General features: G+C 30.7%; 1 pseudogene; it reads right to left on the bottom strand.

Moving 5' to 3' along the window:
* Positions 1–198: 198 nt before the first annotated feature.
* Positions 199–14,087, bottom strand: LOC145564699 (thaumatin-like protein 1b pseudogene; annotated as a pseudogene).
* Between the last annotated feature and the right edge of the window lie 153 nt (positions 14,088–14,240).

Here is a 14,240-nt window from a genome sequence, read left to right as displayed (position 1 = left end):
TGATTATATCAGAGATCTAACAATGAATAAGATGAATTATAAGAGAGGAAAATAGAGAGAAAATAGAAGATGAAAAGTCATGAGAAAATTGTGTTTCTGTAATTATGAGAAAACAGCAACAAAAAACAACTATATATTCTGTTATTACAAGAATCCTCATAACAAACTCTAGCCACGTCAGCCCGGGAAATCAGGAAGTTAGTTACAACTATCTTCTTCCAGAAACTTCTCATATTCTGCATCAGCTTCATCAAAAACTGATTTGATGAAGGCAGCTAAAGCTGCTCCAGGTGTAAGCTGCTTGTCTGAGCTGGAGCTGGCTGAGCTGGAAATGGAGCAGTGATAACACATTTATATACTCATTGTTATATGTTATATTTGAGTGTTTCTATCATATTTTCTCTATATATTTAATCTTTTAGAGCTATATTTCTTTATATTTCGATGTTGCTCTCCTCGTGCTCCCTTTCTTTATTTTGTAGGATTTACGCGTAAAAGAGCACCTTTGCAAGCTAAGTGAGCTAGGAGCGTGTAGGAGATTACGAGCCCAACATCATATGGTCATATTCCAAGCTTGAAGTTGTTTTCGAAGGAGTATTGTGTAGAAATTGCCTAGCCTTGGCCTGGTCGTGGCTTGTTGCATTAAGCTTTGGCCTGGTCGTGGCTCCTCCTTTTATGCCCAAGAGAAGCCTACCAAGATCAGTAGACACCACGGGTTGGCCGTGGCAAAGTCCTAGCAGCTTTGGGTAACCCGTGGCTATCACCTGACGAAGCATCGAAGCCAAGTTTGAGGCGGTTTGGAAGACCTATTTTAGGAAACTTCTTAACTTATTCCTAGGGATATAAATAGGCTTTGGTTAGGCATATTAGATGACTTCTTTTTGGGACTCGTTAAATTGAGTTGAAGAATTCTACAATTCCCTTCAATTTTAGATTTACTTTGTTCAAGATTCTATCTTCAATTCCACTAATTCAAGTATTTCTTCTTTCCTATATCATTATGTCTTTTGATTATTTTGTTAATTTAATTATGAGTGAGTAGATTTATATTCTAGGGTTAGGTTGAACCCTAGTTATGAGTAATGCATGATTTCCCCCAATTCCTTATTTAATTAGATTAATTGCTTTGCTTATTGAATTGTGCTAATTTATCAATGTTAGGTTAGACGTAATTTGATATTGATTGAACCAAGTATCTTATTTATCAATGGAAGTTGAGATTAGATGGTTTGATTAAATTCAATAAGGGCATGAAATTCTCCATGGAAATAGGTAGGATGAATTGCTAGGATTGTATGGATGTTGAGTTTAATGTCTCTAAATTGCATGACACCATGGAAATAGGTTTGATTGGATTTTAGAGAAACCATAAATACTCGGAAGAGGTTTATTGGTATTTTCAAGGGCACATCCTTCCTTTGAGTATTATTATTTTGATTAATTAGGGTAGGGATTTATCTTTGCATTATTCATACTAGTGGTGATACTTAACTCTGGATGTTTTTATTAATTGAATTATTTCATCTTGATTCTTCTTGTTTATTTTGTTTAGAATTAGATTAGTTGAATATCACTATTGATTGGTTACTTGCTTAGTAGTTACTTGAGTCTAATTAATTAGTTGAACCATAATCTCTTGGGATCCGACCCTTACTTGCCTGTCTACATAGTAGTAGTCTTGTTAGGTTATTTTTGTTAGGTACGCGACACGCCTATCAAGCAGTCACCAATATTTATTGTTGGTATAAAAATAAGAATAATTTATAATAATCATATAATTAATTAAATTATAATGTATGACAACTGATTATTAACGTACAAAGAGAAAAGAAGGTCGCTTTAATTATAAAATTAAGCTAGAATTAAATCATAAAAACGGAAGTGGGTTGAGATTAGTGTTGAGGTTAAGGAAAGGGACACTGTTTTCGTAGTCTTAAAACGACTGACAAAGGACAACTATTTCTTTGTATTGCCTTGTCTTGTGCAAGTGCAAGGTGCAACACATCACATGCCTCCCTTCATTTTTGACACTTCTTACTCACGTGATCTTTAAGGGTCCCACGTGCCTTGCATTTTGTACTCTATTTTCTATTTCTAAAATTGGCATGATATTTTTTTGATGTTGGGATGTACTCCGTTTATATGAAAGATTTTTTTCAAGGATTTATAATTTTAAAAGATTGAAACTTATTTTAATAATTGATGATTAAAGCTAAATTTCACTTGAAATCTATTTTTACCAATTCAATGTTGTATTGTGTGGATGGACTTGGTTGACTCCTTAGGAAATTATCTATTTAATTTATGTTCATATGAAGCTACTAATTTGTGTGATCAAAACTTATATTCATTGAATCAAATTCATTTTAATTTAATGGTTTTAAATGAGTTTTACTTTTTTTTTTTATAAAGTGAAGTGTGATAGATTATATAAAGCCAATTAAGGAGCTCTAGTGTAATTTAAGTGTGTAAGGAGATTAAACTTATGTTACATTCATACTTTAAGTTCAATTGACTCTCGATCATATTGAGGGACGTGATAGTATTTATATACAAAAACCAATCTTGAAACTCTTATCAATAGTTCAAACTTTTGGTTGAGTTAGTTCACTGATCCATAAAAAGAATATTAAGACCTAATTGTGCTATATACTATAGTGTGATGTAAAGTAATATCTATAAATGTTTTACAAAAGTGCACACTACGTGGTACAATACTCTTTATTTAAGAAAACAACTCACTTATGAATTGAAGCTAGTGTTCTCCCATTTTGAAAAGGAAGAATCACTAACATATACTACGTACTTCGTATTAGAATTGATGCATGAGCGAGCTATTCCATCCACGCCACACCCATTACCAATTGCTTTAGGTTGGAAGTCTTGGAACAATATGAGCTAGGTTAGTTTATATGTGGTAAAATTCTCTTCCAATGTGGTCTTATGTATGACGAACCCCATGAATTTAATCAGTAGTTCCTTTCGCCATACTTAAACACATTTTCGATCACTAGGCCAACAATTGCCACCGCGATTCGCGACCACACTGCAAGGTGGTTATTGTTTTTTTTACATTGGAACAAGTAGTCAAGTAGTCATCCAATGTAGCAGTACGTGCGAGAGTTCTTTTACAATGCAAGGTGGTTTTCTGCCCTAGGACATCATCCAGGTCTTGGATGTTACAATGAGGTTTTATTGACGATGCTTTAATTTACAAATACATATTTATAATACATGGTATAGTGTTGACGTACTTAAATTTACGTCCACAATTATTTGCATTAACACCGAGTTACCGACATACACTACGTACTGGTAAATTATTATCACTGGAGAATTTCTTGGAGTTTTATATCATGTGAATATTGCGTAATATCTTATTGCAGGTAACCAACAATCACACTTATATTTGACCTTTGTCGCTTACATTCAACAACATTATTGTGTATAAAACAAAGTTTTTTGAATTTTATGATAGATTTGAAATTATTTATTTGTACAATCTTTTTCCTTTCTTTTAGTCTCGGTAGTATATTTAGGCATTATGCTTATGCTTGCCTATTTTTTTAAGAACAAGTACAACAATAACCTGTAAATAAGACAACAATACATACATTCCTTAACCTTTTTTCACATATATATCTTTAATATTTTTCATTTTTGGTTCTTTGATATACTACCTCCGATTTTTTTTAATTGTAATTTTGAAATATTTTATATTTAACAAATAATACCCCAAAGTTGCAACTAATAAAAATCGAAGGTAGTATATTTTTACATTTCCAATACAAAATAAATCCATTTTTTGTTGACTTAAATAAATTATTTCTGTCGATTTGTTACCTACTTTAACGCACTTTGTTTCGTTCTTATCTTAATTTATTTATATATAGACAGTAACCGCAAAGAACATTTTTAGAAAAAGGGGTTTGTAGACATAAATGTAGTGGGCAAAATAGGCATACATCGCATTCTATTGTATGTTCTGGTGCAATCTTGAAATCCAAACAATGCGAGAAATGACCAAAGAGTTCGCTTGCGGTTAAGAAGGTAGGACCGCCATAAGCTAAGCTCCATACACAAAACATTACTACACGGCATGTGACAAATAATATAAGTCGGCCCTTTAGCTTTATTAACTTATGGGCAACCCAATTTAATTAAAGGAGTCAACAACATTGCCACATGGTATCATAATCTACTTATATCTTCTACATAATCTTCCATCATCCATTTTTTGATCCTTTCTTTTTGTTTCCTGTTTCCTAATTTTGTTAGAGAAATGACTACTCAAGAAGTTGGACCTTTGTTTTTATCTCATTTCTTCCCTTTGAAATTAGTTGTTTTAAATTTCTAAATTTGAACGAAGTGAGTGATTTAAAGGGAACAAAGTATTTCAGGAAATAATGGTATAAAAAATACATCGTTTTAATAATTTACTAAATTTCAATTCTTATGTTTTGTTGTCCCTTGCTCGATTTTAACAACAAACCATATATTAAATTTGAAAAATGCACATTTGATACTGACCTTGATTGATAAGTTCATATAAACTAAATTATGTTACAAGGAGTATGTAATTAGGCCATGTATTATTCATTTTATGTACGCATTAAAATTTTGAGATCTTCCACTCTAATATCAAATATTAAAGGAAATCTGCTGACAACTACATAACAACTAAATAATCGTGAAAATTATAATTTCAGTTGAGTATACTTATATATAGATATGTTGAAATCCATTGTACCCCACCTGTGAGTGTCTATAAGGTAGAAGATTAACTCCTATTATTGCCAATTGGTTTAGTGTAGAAGCTCCTAAGCCTTGTTTGTAGATCCAACTATCCTTTTTCTTGTTCGGGTTGTCCAGGCCCATTTCATATTGTCTCAAAATTTAACAAGATAATATATCAAAATCAAAGGTAGGGTTACAATTCTCTTGTCTTTCATAGTAGTAATATATTATATGAAAAAATTTATATAAAAAATAGAATGTTTCCTTAACAGTAACTTAAGGTGTAAATTGACAAGCATTATCAAAAAACCACATGATTGAATTTGAATGACAAGTCACCCTAAATTGGACCCCTAAAACCCTAATATAATCTTTTGTTGTTTGTGATACAAGTTTAGACAAGTTGCTCCACAAGTCTTAAGCTAATAGTAAGGCAGCCAATGCCGCACAACTTTAGGATTTTCCAACCATATAATTCCGGACACCGGACCCTCGCTATAGGAGCACACTGTTAGATTTTTATACTATTCCGTTTATGAGAATTTTACGTATTTATATACTATATATCAATGTATAATTTTAACCCTTAATATATTTAATTATGTATAACCTTGATATTCCAAAAATACATATTGTAACAAAGCTAACAAGATTTCACATGAATATATTAACCTTTTATAAAAATTACAATTATTGGTCAAATTAGAGTTATAAATGTTAAGCGTAAAGTTTTTTGAAACAGAAGTTAGAACAAATTTGATGCATGCATGTAGAATTGTTGTCTAGTGCCTGGTTAGGTACATCACACACTGCTCATTAGTCAATACTGCTATACTTTTGGGTTTAAATATTTATATAGTACAACAACAATATGATAACATTAATTCATAGAATGATGGGGTCGGCTATATAAATCAATATTTCTGACGTAAATAAAATTTAGTGATTTAATTTGGAGAGTAGCAAATATTAAGTTACTCTGGCTCTACGTACTCGTATTGGACAATCTGAGATTATTTGGAAGAAGTAGCTTAACAAGAGGCCCAAATCTTACAGATAAAAAGAAAATTTGTAAGACAAGACTTGTCTTCTCGACTAGTCAATTATAAGCTTTAGACATAATATTTCATATAAGCTTCAACTTTTAGGAGCACACTTGCATGCATGGATTAAAAAAAAAAAAAAAAAGCCGCTTGCATATATATTTTACGTTGCGCTCATATGTTATGCTTAATATATGTATTTGAAGCTACAAAGCTAAAGTGAATCAAATTAGTGGCATGCTAGCTGGATTAACTATATATTATCACAAACTACCCTTTCATGTCTATGGCTTAACTATACATACATGCATGATCCATGTCCCTTAACTTTATGAATTTCTAAATCATCCAAAACGACTTGTGTCAACAACGGACTAATAGCCGATAATAATTATTATTGGTTAAGTTACCTTAAACGTCGTCATAAATTCAGATGTACCTAAGTATACCAAGTGTATTTTAGGGTTGTATAACCAAAACATGTATCGGTGTACGTATGCATGGCATATATGTAAAAAAATGAAATAAAAACCTCACACATTCCCTTTTTTTTTCATTATATTATTGCTAATACTACAAGAGCTGGTTTTCATTAAGAAAAAAGAAATTGCATATTCTTATGAAATTAAATTAAAGTCTTAGACAAAGATGGACAATACACTGCATGGGTTGTAAATTGCGTGGTTTATCGAAGCATTGTGGCTATGTATAAGCGTACGTTTTTTGACATTTTATTGGGCATAGACAATGCAATAATCTTTGTCAAAATACATGTCATCATCCACTTATTATGTATGGGCATGTTGTGAAGAACTTTGATCAATTTAATATTAACACGGACAAAATACTGTATGAATCTGGACTTACAATGTATGATACGTATATAAATTATTTCATATACATACAAGTAGGTTTTTTTAACATATCGGCTTTTAATATTTAGGTACCCGTATAAGTTTTTGGACATTTTATATAAGCTATATATCGGCTTTACGGTTTTACTCTGTATTTGTTTGGGTAGTACACTCACTGCAAAACTGTTTCACTCAATACTTTGTGAAATGGATAACTTTAATTGACTGTTCGAATTTGGATTAATACTATTGCTAAAGGATATAGTTTGGCTTAAAGCATTTTCTATCTGGTAGTTTAATCTGTAAATATGGTGTAAACAGAAAACAAAGTGCTAGTTAGTGTTAAACGACAAACAAATCCACGCTTAAAGTACGCATTGCAACATAAATTACAAATTAAAGTTAGATTATGTCGATATTTATCCATAATCATAATCTTGGAGCGACACCTTTTATGAAAAATGGAATCAACTACTAAAAGTCAAATAAAATTGCCATTTTTATTTATAGAAATGAGGACTAATTAGTTAATTTAACAATGTGCAAATTACAAAAGTACTTTTTAAGTGATATTGTGGGCACCATGCTACATTCCCAGAAATTGCTCGATTTTGCCCATTTTTTCTTCTTCTTATTGATAAAGATAACACATTATTACTTTTTAATGGAACAATTGGAATTTAATGCTAATAATAACAACTTGAATGCTCATCTTCCCAATATGGATAAGGATTTTTGTTCAAGTGACTAGAACTTCAATTAGTTTTTGAGCCCTAAAACAAAATGTAATAAATTAAATTAAAGAGTTCTCCAATCATAAGATCAAGCATAATATAATGCGGTATCAAACATTTGATACAATAAACATCTAAACCAAGTTAGCCAAACAATTAACAATAATGAACAAAATTTATACTACTATGCTCTAATTTTGGATCCATGCACTGTCGTTTGGCTGCATGAAGATATGGTACATTTTGAAGATCACAATTTCTTAAGAATTAAGGCGTTTCTTGAATTATTTGTCCAACTAAAAGAAGTAGAGATTTTATGATAATCGATCTATCTCCAATAGATTTATAGAGATTCTATTTAATTTCTAAATCATTTTTATCGAATTTTTGGATCATTTCCCAAATGCACAAGTGTTTATATTTAGTTAACATATAAAACAATGTCATAATATTTAACTTTACAACGTGTACTATATATATTCGTATAGATTTACATATGAATTCGAAATAAACAATTGCTTAATATACACTTTTATTACGGATTATTGATCAAATTTAACAAGGTTCAAACCTCCCAACATTAAGTAATCAATCTCATAATGATGAGTTTGGCAAATAATGATGTCAAACTTTAACAAATATATACATTAAACTTTCACCTTATCAAACATTTCAAACTACATATCAATAAGGTGACTAAAAAATTGTACTTTTTTCACAAAATAAAATTATCTTTGACCCCATTGAAATTTAACAACCAATGTTTTTTGTAAGGAACTAGGCAGCCAGCTAGGATGGTGTCTAAAATGGCGTGTAAAGTGAGAGTAGATAAGATCCTGTTTGTAAATAAAGCTTTTTATGCTTTGTAGTAAGCATAGCATCATTCTCTTCCTTTTGCCATTTTTTGCATGCCCTTATCTTGCATTCTCTTAAGTCTTCAACCCTCTTTATTAAAGACTTGCGTCACTAGCATTCAAGTTGGAGTTTAAAACATTGACCTAATTATTTTGAATATAATCTAGCTTGTATGCAGTATAAATTTGTTATATATACACGAGTACAAGTATACTTAGGATCAACCAAATATACCCTGTAAATACAAACTTATAAATGTCCCATAAAGCATGTATGATCCAGCTAATCTAGCTGCACTATGATCCATCTAATAATTTATATGTGTATATAGCCACCCTTTGTATTTTTTTTTTAAGCTTGTTGAGTCAGTCGAGTGAATATAAGTAATTATTAGAATACGAAAACAATTCTTTTGTTTACTACAAAGGTCAAAATTATCTATCGAAAGGCCAGGTCATTTACTATGTTTCTTAATGATTTTGTTTTCCTACGGCCAAAAGTGGTAGTTGCATAGATTCAATCTAACTAGCGATGAGAAAGTAGGGCAACAGAATAAAGTAGTAGTAGTATTAATAAGTTGAAGTAGGTCAAAATGACAACCAATGACATAAACAGATGAGGTACTTTGGTATAATGTAAGCCGCAAATTAAATATTTATATGAAAAAAATATACTTCTTCCGTTTCTTTATAGTTGTAACACTTTATTAAAATGGAAATGTTACAATAATTGCAACACACTATAATTGAAAAGTATTTTATGTCAAAAGTTGTAATATTATCCTTATTATAATCTCATGACCCACTAAATTATACTCCTAACTATCTCTCTCCTCCATTTTAATTGTTTTAAATCACATGAGATCCACTTTTCTTAAATACCGTGAAAAAGAGTGTGTTGCAAGTATTAAAAAACGGAAGAAGTATATATTTTCATTTTTATAAAGGTAATGAATATATTTATATTTATATATTTTTAGCTAAGATGATGTATATAAATGTCCATGTAATAAAAATGCCTTTAATTTTTGCCCTTATCAAGATATTGCTAAGCATGTGGATTTACTTTTTTGTCTTCCATTTGCATGCATGCATGTGGGTTAAATTTGCTTTGCCATGCAATTTAGTTGATTATGTGAAAATTAATTATACCTAAGCATATGGTTTTTGACAAATTAGATAATAATCTACTAAGCTAGCTAATTTTAATTAGTAGGTATAACCTTTTAGCCGACATTTTGTTGCCTAGTTTATATAGAGTAACAAAGATAATACAGGTAGGTTATATATATGAATTGATTTTTAGATTACACACAAACTATTGGATGTCTTTTATCATTTTATATAATTTGGTACGTAACATGCATGATTAATTTATATACATTATCACATTTAATTTTATAATTATGAGTTAGTTTAAACTCTTTAAAGGATGGCCATGTAAATCAGATTATTATCATTAGTTTTAAATTTAACAAGTTGATGAAGTTAAAGGATGTCCATGCAAATTAGTTTATCATAAGTTTATGAACAAGTTGGTGAAGTTAATTAGGTTGGCCATGCAAATCATTTTATCGTACGACCAATAGACGATGATCTTGTTCCTAATTGATGTAATTAGGTTGGGCAATTATTTTAATTATTATATTTGGTACAACGTGATGCAAAAGCGCTAGCAAGAAGCAATAATGTATGAGTTATAGTGCATGTTTACCACCATATATATAATCCCAAACAAAAAACTTGAATCTTCTATCAAGTCAAGAAAACTACATAAATGCATGCATTCAGGATATGTCAATATGTGGGTTTGACGTCGTTATGAAATCAAATAAGAAGTTAAATTATTCTGTCTTGTAATTTGACAAATCGAAATTCACTTCTCAGATCATTCATGTTTTCTTTAAATCTATTTATTTTTTTTAAATGAAAAGCAATTTTGAAATCAATAAGGTCCTAAGACTTATCCAACAACGACTATACTATTAGGTACGATATGGTATTTACATATGGATATAGCTAGCCACCATTTAATCAACATACAATAATAACGACATGATGGCTTATAATAGTCAATAAAATCTGCTTTAATTTTGACCAAGATTAAACTTTGAAAAGAGGAATTAACATAACGTACGAACCTCGGTTGCAAATATTTGACCTCGTTGACAAACAATAAACCTATTTATCCAAATTAATAGTGACTACGTACTTACTATCTAGTAGTATAATAATTAAAAAAAAAAAAAGTGATAGATGGACTCAAGTAGCAATTAAGGATAAGGTGAACCTTGCCGTTTAAGGTCAATACCGCAACATTTAAGTGGTGAAAACCTTTAGAAAACTGCATGTTGTAACCTTCTTTATTACGTGTATCTTGCTTGTAAAAGCTAAGTCTATATCACCTTATACTTTGCCTTCCAATACCCATACAGTTAACACTTTTTTTTTTGCCTGTGCTAGTAAACATTGACCAATTATTTTTAAAAATTTAATCTTCTTAAGATCAACTAGTGATATGCGATCCATATTTGATTATCGGATCCAAATAGTATTTGGATTACATTACTCCATAATTTCATAACGTAATACTTACCAATAGAAATAACCTAAATGACATAAGGATAAATTAGTGCAGAGTATTATTTTTGATAGATAATAAACCTAAATATTTTTTTTCGATCCGAACTGATCTGACCATGTAATAAATAATTCATTTTAATATTCTATAGTTCGATATTCGATCCATTGTTTCACTTTGTTTATAAATAATTCTTCGTATATCTTATAATGTAAAGTATGAGTGCTCATTTATAGTAGTCCACTACTTTGATTTTATAGAAGTTAATTATTTGAAGTATATAATAATAGGAGATTCTACATGCCAACAAATTCAACGAGAAGTGATAGATATATATAACGGACCTTTAGTATACGATCCTAAATTTGTGGAATAAAGTGCTAATTATATTGGTATTAAATCATAAGTTACTTTCAAGCATGCAATTCACAAGAAGGAGATAATATAAAGTTGATTATGAATTTAGATCGCTTTAATGTATAAAATAATAATAAAATAAAAGAATAAAATGATAATGTATAGCACATGTGTTTTTTGTTATTTTTTGGGTGTAAATAGTCGTATGAAATATTGCAATATATATATATATATATATATATATATATATATATATATATATATATATATATATTAACCAAACAAGAATCCCTTCAAAAAAAAAAAAAAAAAAAGATGGAAATAGTCCTCAGCTCGTTAGCCGTGTCTAATTAACTAGATTCGTCATTAGATTGCTGTAATCAGTATCAAAACTATGCTTTTCTTTTAATTAATATGAACTTTTAACCAAAAGTTTAATACTGTACTAGTTTAAGCTCGTATATATGCATGTCTATTATATATAAAATTTCCATCAGATTAGTGATATTTAGTGATATACTTCGTACAAGTTTAAGCTCAAATATATGCATGTTTAACATTTTTATACAATAAATGTATATTAGTGATATATATACTAGTTTTTTTTTTTTTTTTGGAAACAATATATATACTAGTTTAAGCTCATATATATGTATTTGTTGTACTTTAGATTACCAAATTTACTTATTGACATGAAAAATAATTTACAAAGAATACAACTAATGATTTAACATTTTTATAGAAGAAAAGTTACAAGTACATGCTAAAACTTAATTTCAAGGGCTTTTTCTAGCAAAAATGAATAAACAAAATATTTCAATATTCAAAATTTTCTTTTACACAGCACAAATTAATTCGATCAATGTTACGTAGTACATTGTTTACTTCTAAATTTGCAGCTAAACTTTGGGCCTCTTCCCATTGCCATAAGCCCATAACATAAATTAATCAAAAATGCTAACCATCAATCTATTGGGCTTTCTGGACAAGTTTTGCAACCTTAATTTGAGGTTCATTTACTTATAGGCCCATAATTATTGATATAATGACAGCCAAATAATCATTGTTATTAGTCCTACAATTGATGATGGAATCAAATAGTTGCTTGATGAGTTCATGAGATAATAATCTGGTGCGATTGCTGATGGATTTGGTGACTGGGTCCCACTTGATTTACCACTGTAAAAAGAATAAAGATATTGTAAGCAAATTCAAAATTTCATGGATACCTATTCCGAATTTAATACTTTTATACTAATTCAGATTACATTGTCACGTGACTGTCTACTCCAAACCAAGATCGATCGAGAATGTATACATTGCATATTACGACAATATGAGATTAATAGTTAGGCTCATCATTAATTAGTTAGAGAATAAACAAATTAATATTAGATTAGATTAGATCCAATAATTATGCTAATTAATTAGTTGGGGTTGATACGTAGTAGTACAGCTAATCATGTTCTTGCAATATTGCTACATGCTGGAACAAAAAAATCAAAAAATAATTTGGATGCCAAGTACAAGAAACAGATATCTGACGTGTGATACTTTGATCATCATATATATTTATGTAAATGGTGAGAAAATGTTAGGATGTGGTATTCAACTCGGTTTTCATGATGTATGAAAATCATTTATATATTGGTACCATTATAATGTATCTACCATGTTGACCAACTTATTATTATACTCATCTAATTATGTTCATACAAACGTATGTACCTTATTATGCTAATTAGTTATTCATTTGCTAATAAGTTTGTAGTCTCATGTCCGTTAACTCGTTATTATACATTTATACTTTTATGGTCGAAAAATAAATATTACTCTGTAATTCTTTTAGTTTTATTGAATGTTTTATTATTTAATCCTAATTTAAGAAAATATTGTAAAAGGACCATTTTAAGGATGTAAGGAGTATAATAAAAATAATTAATTATGATTTTCATCATGTATATCCTACAATCATTTTCTACAATAATTAACGTATGCATGGATTGATAAAGGTTGTTTAATTTTGTTTGAAAATCAATATAACTTACGCGGTAGTTGTAGTAGGACAAAATGTGATGACATAGTCAGCACCATTGCAAGTAAAAGTGCTAGTCGCATCATCATATGCATAGCTATAAGCACTTGGGCAAGCTGCCTTGAAGAACTCTGAGTACTTGCTCGGCTTGCATGTATCCGGCGTTGCATTGGGTCCGCTACAACAGTATTGTGCGTCGCCAAATGCCTCACACGCACTCTTACATGCCACCTCTTCAGCATTTGACCCATATGCGCTAGTAACAACTTGGAGCTCTGTTGGGCATGACCCATTTAGGTCCACCATGCAGCCCGTGGATGAACAATTACCCAACCCACCCACGGGCCGAACCATCATGGGTAGGTTGTACCCGTTTACAAGGCTAACATCATAAAAGTCCATCCCACCCGACCCGTTCAAAGTAAACTCGGCAAGGGTGGCGGGTGGGCGGGCACCCGACCCGGAGCACTCCATCGACCCGCTCCCACAATCGGCCGTTGCACACGAAAAGTTCCCACCGGCTGAGTTCGCGGTGCAAAGGGTCCGGGCCCACATCCGACCCGACCACGATGTTGGGATATTAAGGACATTGGTGGCTCCAGGGAGAAGAGAAAAACCAGTGGCAGAAGCAGGGAGTTCAGGGGTGCCGGCGCCGGTGAGCGTGGCGGGCCATATGGTGTAGGTGCATTGGTTGACAAACGTGAACTTGGCTGCTAAACTTATTCCTGCATTTCATACAAACAAACTTGTGTCGCATTATAAACATACAATAATAAGAAAAGAAATAAAATTACTTTGACAAATAAAATTGATGATTAAATCGTTGTTAGTTATTACCTAAGAAGTGTATGAAGAGGAACAATATGGATTGATAATATTGAAACATAGTCATAATAGAAGGGTTAAAAGAGCGAAATAAAAGAAATTCGAGGAGAATGAAGAAAACTTATATACCAAAACATTATTCAACAAAATCCATTATTTTAAATATATTCATATCTTATAAATTATTATAAGTTATGGCAAATTGGCCACTTGGAAAGTT

The sequence above is a fragment of the Chenopodium album genome, chromosome 10, assembly GCF_948465745.1.
Source record: "Chenopodium album chromosome 10, dcCheAlbu1.1, whole genome shotgun sequence".
NCBI lineage: Eukaryota > Viridiplantae > Streptophyta > Magnoliopsida > Caryophyllales > Amaranthaceae > Chenopodium > Chenopodium album.
Note: the sequence above shows the minus strand (reverse complement) of the source record. Positions and strands in the feature narration are given on the sequence as shown.